The sequence below is a fragment of the Sycon ciliatum genome, chromosome 1 (genome assembly GCF_964019385.1).
Source record: "Sycon ciliatum chromosome 1, ocSycCili1.1, whole genome shotgun sequence".
In the NCBI taxonomy this organism is placed as follows: domain Eukaryota; kingdom Metazoa; phylum Porifera; class Calcarea; order Leucosolenida; family Sycettidae; genus Sycon; species Sycon ciliatum.
Window position 1 is genome coordinate 74,717,957 of NC_088643.1, and position 9,174 is coordinate 74,727,130.

The window sequence follows — 9,174 nt, forward strand, 5'->3', positions numbered from 1 at the left end:
TACTGCCAGTACTGGATCTCGGCAGTTGCTGACGCTCTACGAATGTCCTATCCCAGGGCTCGGGCCCTATTCCCCGCTGAATGGACTCGCTTAGATAGTCAGCGTAAGTGGCATCCGCTACAACAGCAGTGGTGGGTTCAATCGTTCTTTGAAGTACCTGTGTCTGTGCCTGTGCCTGTGGTTCTGGTTGATGAAACAGAGGTTCATTCAGGTGTTCATGAATCGGATCTTGGACTACGCATGGCGGTGCCTGGTAGTGGTAGCTGTGTGCCGGAGTGAATGCACGGACATGCTGGACATCTGAGTCCCTCTCTACATGTGCGTCTATCACTACGTCTACCGGTGGTGGTGTGCTAGCCTGACAGGCCTCTGCATGGTGTAGACCTACTGCTGATTCTGACGTTACGTGCGTAGATCTATGGGAAGCCTCTCCTTCTGATGGCTGAGATTCTACACCGACTACCGTGTGTGACTCTGTTGGTGTTGGAACAGCAACTGAACTAGGTGCAACTACATCATCGTCAAAGTCGATAAGCGACGAATCTTGGGCTGCAACCGCCTCATGCAACTCACCCGCTTCCTGGAAGAGTTCTTCTCGCATCGCAGGAGAGCTGGAGGTCTCAACGGACCTTTCCCTCAACGTCCCTTCGGCTTCCGACATCGCCTGCTCCGTCAACCGGGCGATTTCCAGCTGCTTTTCCGCCACAGCCTGTTCCGCTTGTAACACGGCTATCCTGGCGCTGAGCCTGTCAGCTGAATTCGCGGTGATGGCTTGGCTCCCACTTTCGGTCATCCTGTCATCTCCACCACTAGCACCAGCGTAGGACTGGGTGTCTGTGTACCCGAGTTTTGGCGCTGCGACGCCTTTCGTCGTGCGCTGACTCCGCCTGAGCTTCTCCATCGTGGACGTGATCCGGCTCTCGAAGGACCACTATGTTCCGTATTCCCCGGAACCAGGTTGCATCAGTACCGTAACTGTAATACCGACTGCGGATACTTTCCGAACCCACGTTCAACAATGGAGACAAACTTTACTGGTTCGAGTTCTCACTCTCAAAAAACCAACTCCATCTTGGATTATCTTGGATGCACTCTAACAATGCCCTAGCAAAAACCTATCAAGAACCTAGCTAGAACTGACTGTAGAACAAAGGATACACAGCTACATGTATAAGCAAGCGTCGATGTGTATAGGGAGTACAAGCAATACTATCAATGGTGAATGCGTGGTGTAGTCTAATGAGTAGATCTACGTGTTGGCGGTCAGACACTTGACCTTATCGTATTATGGTAAGAGTCATGCACATGTATGGAGCTTGAGGCAGTCATGCATGGCTACAGGTGCAGTGCTCGATGAATGCACGCAAAGTGCAGTCCTGTAATGTGACCTGTTGAAACCTGAACGGTAGACCTACCAGGCGTCACCACGACTCCGACAGCTTGTCACTATCGGATAGCGGCCATGGACAAGGTCAAGGATCAGGGAGTGAACATGCAGTGACGACGAATCTTGTATAAGAGGAGTCGTCGACTCGAGAAGGATGTCTACGGCCATACCACGTTGAAAATACCGGTTCTCGTCCGATCACCGAAGTCAAGCAACGTCGGGCGAGGTTAGTACTTGGATGGGTGACCGCCTGGGAATACCTCGTGCTGTAGACTTTTTTTCTTTTCTTCTCTTTTCTTCTCACTTTTCATAAGCTTTTTCTTCTTGCGAGTTCTCTCTAGAGCTCTACTACGTGTACTACAAGGGCGCCGGAACCGCACCGCCCCACTTTCTCGGCCGTTTTTTTTTTTTTTTTTTTTTTTTTTAGCACACTGCAACAAAGCGCGATGATCTCAGCGCAAACGTGGCAAATCCTTGTCCCCGATCGTGGTTTGTTGCAGAATCAAAAGTCCATGTACACTGAAATGGCACCAAATGCCTGGGAATGCTTGCAATTGGCTTCAATTTTTGAATTTTTTTCCCGGGGGAGGGTAATGTTTGTCCCCGATCGTAGCATCTTCTTGGTTTTTTGCAGAATCAAAAAGTCTTTCATTGTAGTTACCGTACACTGAAATGGCACCAAATGCCCGGAAATGCTTGCAATTGGCTTTAATTTTTGAAATTTTTTCCCGGGGGAGGACCCCCGGACCCCCCTTCCATGGCCGCCCCACTTCCAAAGTCGTTCCGACGCGCCTGTACTAGTTGTTAGTCTAGTTGTGTCTGGCGTGCGTGGGTGTGTGGTTCGCGGGTCGTGTGGGCCAGGTTGCAGTTTTTCTTTTGTTTGTTTTGAGCTTTGTCCCCTCTCTGTGATGCGTCCAGCTATTGTGTTGCTGCTGCTGCTGCTGCGGCTGCTGCCGGTGGTGGTGGTGCTGGTGGTGGTGGTGGAAAGGGCCGAACCGTTTTGCATCATGCTCTGACACACTCACTGACTACACTTTTGTAAGCAACTAGGCAGTTTGACCTTGTTGGGGTGAGTGGTTGCATGAGTTGGTCCTGCATGCATGTCTGGTCACGAGGGCATGATGTGCAGGTGCTTTGGGCAAGCTTTGTCCCCGAGTAGGCACCGGCGGATAATGCTAGTTATATGAGGAAATTGTGCTACTAGCACTGCTAGTTATTTGGAGCGATTATGCTAGTTATAATGCTAGCAGTGCCGATAGTGCTACAAAAATGTCAATCCATGCGGTGGGAAATAATGACTTCCCTATGCAGTCACTCGGAATATGGCAGTATCACAGGGCAAACACGGTGGAAACGTTAACAGCGGCACCGTCACGGACCACAGCGAGCACTTTCCCAGAAGACAGTTGAAGTTTTGTAGATAGGACAGTGATCAACTCCCGTGACAACTCCAGACCTGCCAGACTCTTTGCCAGTACATGGAAGCGAACAAGCCTTGGTCTCTGATGAATCTTGAAATCCGCATCCACATACCGCAGAACCACTGCAAGTGCCTCTCCCAGGCGGGAAGTTCCATCAAATATGACAGCCACATACGGTGCACCTGATATCTCCTTCTTTAATTCATCTTCCTCCTTGCAGTGCAGGAATGGAATCAGCTGAGCCATGTGAGTCCGTAACAACTCTCCAGGAGAGGGCGCAGGTAATCCACCTTACTGAGCGGAATTCCAGCCTTTAGGAAAGCCTCAACAACGTTGGCCCGCCGAACAACAACATCTTCGGACACAGCTTGTGACAGACCGCTTCCCGCCAGGTCAGACGTGCTTTCACTTGAAAACCTTTTCCACGAAATAGTTATTGCCTGTTGGTGAAGTTTCGCCCGCTTCTTACTCTCCTTTCCTTGCACATGTCGTTGGCTATTCACATGCGCTTTCACAATGCTGTGCTTGATACTGATCGTCAAGTTACAAGCTGTGCAGTAGAGTTTCCCCGCAGAAACTGAGAGGTATTCGCCCGGGAATTCTGCTATCCGATCGTGAGTGCTGCGTCGAGGAGCTGCGGTGGATTTCCCAGCTGACACTCTCACGCGCTTTGCTTCGGAATTCTGGCTCGAGTCGCTCGACTTTCCACTTCTTGCAAACGACCTTTTGCGGGCAATAGCAGCTGGTTGTGCTGCTGGAAGACTGTCGGCTGCCGCGTTCTTTTCCAAGTCAGAGCTTCCCTCTTCGCTAACAAAGCCATCACTCTCACTGCTCTCATCTTCTGTTTCAAAACCAGAGCCTCCGTCTCCCGTAGCTGCCATCGGGCCAACAAATTACGACAAGGTACGACAGTACAACTAGTTTGCTCACTTATAGCGAAGGACTCACCACTTTTATAATTAATTTCACTGTCAACAACGACTCAACATTGTAAAGTTGAAGGCCAAAACGAGAGAGCTTGCTAGCTCAGGGCCCTACGCTATGCTTTGTTGGCCAGCTCATCGTGCATGTTGTTAGAACTGATGGATATGTTTTTTCCTTTGATTAGCTACATCATTGTATTGCAAAAACGTTTCAATGAGTTACTGAAGTAACGTCTTCTGCATAGCTACGGGACCGGCGTTGACTCTGCCGATCACGGGCGTTCTGGAGTTGACAGGATGTCTGTCCTGACGTTTCCTGGGACCGGCGCTGACTCTGCCCATCACGGGCGTTCTGGAGTCGACGGGATGTCTGTCCTGACGTTTCCTGGGACCGACGGGATCTCTCTTCCAAAGTATGTTTATGCTGACGCATCCTATCACCTACTCGGCGTCTATTCTAATTTAATTTCCTCCCCGTCTCCCTATTTCTTTCCAAATCTCCCTCTACATCAGGGAGTCGTATACATAATACGACGAATATTAGTACGGTACGGGACAGATACAGGAGCCCGCAAATATTGTGGACAGCTGTTATGCACAATCCTGTAGAGCCTTTGTAGTCGCAGATACGGGACAGATACGGGACAGATACGGGATAGCTCCAGGCGTGACACAAACAAACAAACACACAAACAAACACCAAACGAGAGAGCTTGGAAGCTCAGGGCCCTGCGCTATGCTTTGTTGCCTAGCGCATCGTGCATGTTGGTAGAACTGATGGAAATGCTTTTTCCTTTGATTAGCTACATCATTGTATTGCAAAAACGTTTCAATGAGATACTGAAGTAACGTCTTCTGCAAAGCTATGGAACCGGCGCTGACTCTGCCGATCACGGGCGTTCTGGAGTCGACGGAATGTCTGTCCTGACGTTTCCTGGGACCGGCGCTGACTCTGCCGATCACGGGCGTTCTTCTTCTTATTATTATTATACTGACGGCAACTAACATCCATTCTGATTGCATTTACTCGTCTCCCTACTTCGTATTAGGCCTTGGCGGATAATGCTCGAAAAGGTGGCAGATTCTGCTCGAAAAGCAGTGAAATTGGCAGAACCATACAAACCTTATGGCGTGCAATTCCTCGAATTCTGCTCCATTTCTTTATCCACATACCAAACATGCATGAAACCTACCAGAAAAAGTACCGAATTCTGCCAATTTTTCTGCCGGCATTATCCGCCAAGGCCTACTTCGTATTTCTTTCCAGAAAATCTCCCCATACAGCAGGGAGTCGTTTATTTTTTTGATTGATTGATTTTTATTTCACGGATCCTCCAGAGGCAAATAGATGCCTATCGAAGGGAGTCTCCTAAGTAAGTATGGAAAATGAGAAAGTATGTTCGTAAGGGAGAAGAGGTAGAAGATACATTAGAATATAGAGTACAGAAGAAGTAAATTCAGTACTTCGGGTAGTACATTGCATGCTAATCATAATGAGAATTAGAAAAGCAGCATTGCGGACTACTATAACTGACATATACACAAACTATTGAAACTATCATAGATGTGGTTAGCCTAGACACAAAAGTCAGGAATACCTTTCAAAGAAAACATAGATTGCGAATGATACCGACGAACAGCAATACTAAATTTCGCTGTTGTAGAGAGTGAACGAATATCTTCAGGAAGTTTATTCCAGGCAACACTCAAAGAAAAAAGGGTTGATTTACGAAAGAAGGTGCCAGCTTTAGGAAGAATTATGGATGAAGGGTGACGACTGCTTTGGGAAGAGGGTAGCTGAAAGTGAGACAACAAGGAGGGGTATTGGGAGAATACATGGTGGAAATAGACAAGGCCAAGAATCTGCCGTCGCCATGCTAACGATTCCCAAGAGGACAGAACATTGAGGTCTTCTTTGGAAGTCGTCCAGTCAGGCCGACGCTTGAGTTTACTATTTAAGTATGCTCTAGCAGCAGTAGCCTGCAGTTTATCAAGGGTTGTGGACATGGTGGCTGAAACGGAAAACATCCAAACGGGAACAGCATATTCAAGGAGGGGACGAACATAACATTTATACAAAAGATTCACAGCAGGAAAAGGAAGGAAGTTGGACATGTGGTTTAAAAGAAAAACCCGACCTCGAAATTTGCTGGTAATGTGTTGAATATGGGGGGACAGATTGAGTGAAGGAGTGAGGATGATGCCCAGATGGCGGTGGGAAGAGGGCTGGGTCAGTAACGTACCGGCCATGGTGACGGTCCTGGGATCAGGTGGGTTTGATTTAGGTCTGCAAAAGGGAACATGGACACATTTGTTAGCATTGAAAACTGCTTCAGCTTTATGGGACCAGTTCACACATCTATCAAGGTCTAGTTGCAGGGAGGCAGTGTGCGCGGCGGGTACGACAGTAGGCGGAGAAACGCAGACCATGTTGGAATCATCCGCAAACAGAGTCAGATCGCTGGATTGGGGAATGCTGGGAAGGGAGTTGATAGAAAGGTTGAATAATAGAGGGCCTAGGTGGGAGCCTTGTGGCACACCAGCGGTGAGCGACATATGGGTTGATAAGGAGGTTCCGACCCGCACAGACATCGATCGGCCTTCCAGGAAGTCCATCAGCCACGCGAATGAGTCAGGTGCACACCAACCGGACAGACATGAGGCTAGGAGGCGATGGCTGGTACGATCAAATGCCTTCGAGAAATCGAGAAAGACGGCATCACACTGGGCCCGGTTATCAAATGCAGAGCTGACAGTTGATGTGATATGCACAAGTTGGTCAACCGTGCTTCGGTGGTGGCGAAACCCGAACTGTTTCGGCGACAGTAGTTTGTGTTTCGCTACAAACGCGTACACCTGGCGGCTGATTAACGCTTCGTAGCATTTTGCCACACCATTCAGCAGAGATATCGGCCGGTAGTTAGCAGGGTCATTGCGACTTCCCTTACCCTTGTAAATTGGGGTAACGATTGCAACTTTCCACTCAAGGGGTTGGGATCGGTAAGTGGTGCAGCGGTTAAAGAGAGCAGTGAGGGATTGGGCGAGCACTTCTGCTGTCTCTCGTAGGATCCTGTTAGGAAGACTGCCAGCTGTAGACTTTCGCACACTTAGGGTCGACAGTGCCTTGAATACTTCTACGATAGACAGAGGGCGGATGGCAAATGTTTCCGAAGAAGAAGGCATGGCGAGATCACGATGATCTGCATCCGACGACGGTGTAGCTTGACTATTCTTGGCGAACTGTTGACAGAAGATGTTCGCTTTCTCAGGGTCGGTAACCGCTAAGGTATCGACTCCTTGTATATCAGGTATAGCGGTGTGAGGACAATTGATGTGGCACATTTTCTTGACTCTCTTCCACCAGTCATAAGATCCTCGATCTGCATGAAGGCCTTCTGACATCTGGTCGTAGAAGTGACGTTTAACGTTAGCTTTACGGATGGCAGCGATTACATAATATGACTCCCTGCTATACATCTACATGACTGTATATACGTTATAATTATGATGCTATCGGCCTACATGCGATTCCCGGGCTGGTCGACAGGCGGCCCAGCCAGCCTGCTAGTGGGATCTCGGCCTCGCACACAAATCCACACAAAATATTACTGCACTGAATGCATTCCCCCATACACTTCGCATATATTCATTCTCTTGATGGTACCGTACTCTTGATGGTACGGGACAGGTACGGGATAGCGCCAGGCATGTCGATGGCACAAACAAACAAAAGTGTTGTAAACCACCAGTTCTCAATTGGGAAAGGCCTTCGCGCTTATGGCATTGTATTCGTTGAAATGTTGTATTTCGACTCCGCCGTACCGCTGATGTTGCTGCATGGCATACGCTATATGCGTTGTGTGCATTTTGCTGTATACGCTGTTATGTCCAGTTTTATCTGCTTATGTTTTGCATGTACGCTGTTTCTGCATGCTATAAATAGCTGGTGTTATTAGTGTTCATTGTTAATTATCAGATGAAGTGAAATATACTGTGTAAAGGAAAACAGTTGTCCTCGTGCCGTGTGGTCGTACGATCCTGACAATTTAGAGAATCTTAGAGGGTTCATAACATTTGGCGACCACGCCAGGATAGGAGCGAGCATGGCAGAGGAACTATGGAACAATTTGGAAGCCAGCTTTATCGACAATGGAGAGCGGTTAGGATTAGAAGGCGAGTTGTTGAAGGTACATGTGGAGCAGAGGCTCCTACAGTACGCGGAGCGTGAGGAGCGCAGTGCCAGACGGCGAGAGGAGGCGCTCCGCACCGAGTTTGCCAAAACACTAAAGGAGATTAACGAGCGCATCGCCAATGCGCAGGAGGGTGAGGGTAAAGCCACGATGGGAGGTACAGAGGAATCTCCCAGTCACAGCGGTGGGCGTCAACCGGTGATGAAAATCCCCTCATATGATGGAACGCAGCCATTGGAGCGTTATCTTGACCTGTTCGAGGACATCTGTTCCAAGAACGAGTTCGAAGAAAGCGAATGGCTGCTGCGACTGCGCATTGCGCTAGCGGGTAGCAAAGCGGAGAGGATATGTATTGGATGCAATAATTACGAGGAAGCAAAACGAGAGTTGCTTGCCTCGCTCGGAAAGACTCCGGATAAAGCGTGGAAGACATTGCTGACAGGCAAGCAGCGGTCAGATGAGTCGTTTCATCAATACGTTGTCCGTGTTTGCCGAGAGGTAGAGGTGTGGGCCACACTCGCTATGACAGAAGATGGCGAGGTGGACACCAAGTATAGCGCCGATATAGGAAAAATGTCCCCGGTGCTGCAAGCAATGGCAAAGCAGGTAATCTTGGAGCAATGCGGACCTGAGATGAAGACGTACCTGGTCGAACGGCAGTGCTACGGGATGTCACTGCGCCAGGTACAGGAGCACGGCGCGTCTTACCAGGTCGCGCACGGACGACAGGGTGATACTGCCAGGAAGCCAGTAGAACGATCCGTGCCAAGGCCCACGGCGTCGGCACAGTGCATGGCGATATCGGTCGCAGATGCAGAGAAGCAGCTAAAGTCGCTGCCACAGGAAGGGAGAAAGGGTTTTCTGCAGCGAGAGAGACTCTGCTGGAACTGCCTTAAGTATGGCCATATGGCCAGAGAATGTCGGTCAGGCTCGAGATGCACGAAATGCCAGAGGAAACACCACCTGCTACTACATGATGTGTTGGATAGAGCAGGTTACAGCCGGGAGAGACCGACTGAGATAGTTACGGAGAAGAATGTTGGGTCGTGCTGTCTACACTCGCCAAGTGTGCGGCTGATGACCGGAGTGGCACGAGTTGAGGGAAGAACTCGAAACGCGAAGGTTCGAGTGTTCCTGGACTCGGGTGCTGAGGCGTCATTCGTGACTGCAGCGTTGGTGTCAGCAATCGATGCAGAACACGTTGGGGTTGAAAATGTAGAGGTGAAGCCGTTCGGCGCGGAACCAACCCAACA

General features: G+C 49.4%; 1 non-coding gene across 1 annotated transcript; it reads left to right on the forward strand.

Annotated features, from left to right (window-relative positions):
* The first annotated feature begins 1,543 nt into the window (after window positions 1–1,543).
* On the forward strand, window positions 1,544–1,662 carry LOC135807605 (5S ribosomal RNA). The gene has a single exon (XR_010551878.1). It is a non-coding gene; the product is annotated as a 5S ribosomal RNA (ribosomal RNA).
* Window positions 1,663–9,174: the final 7,512 nt, after the last annotated feature.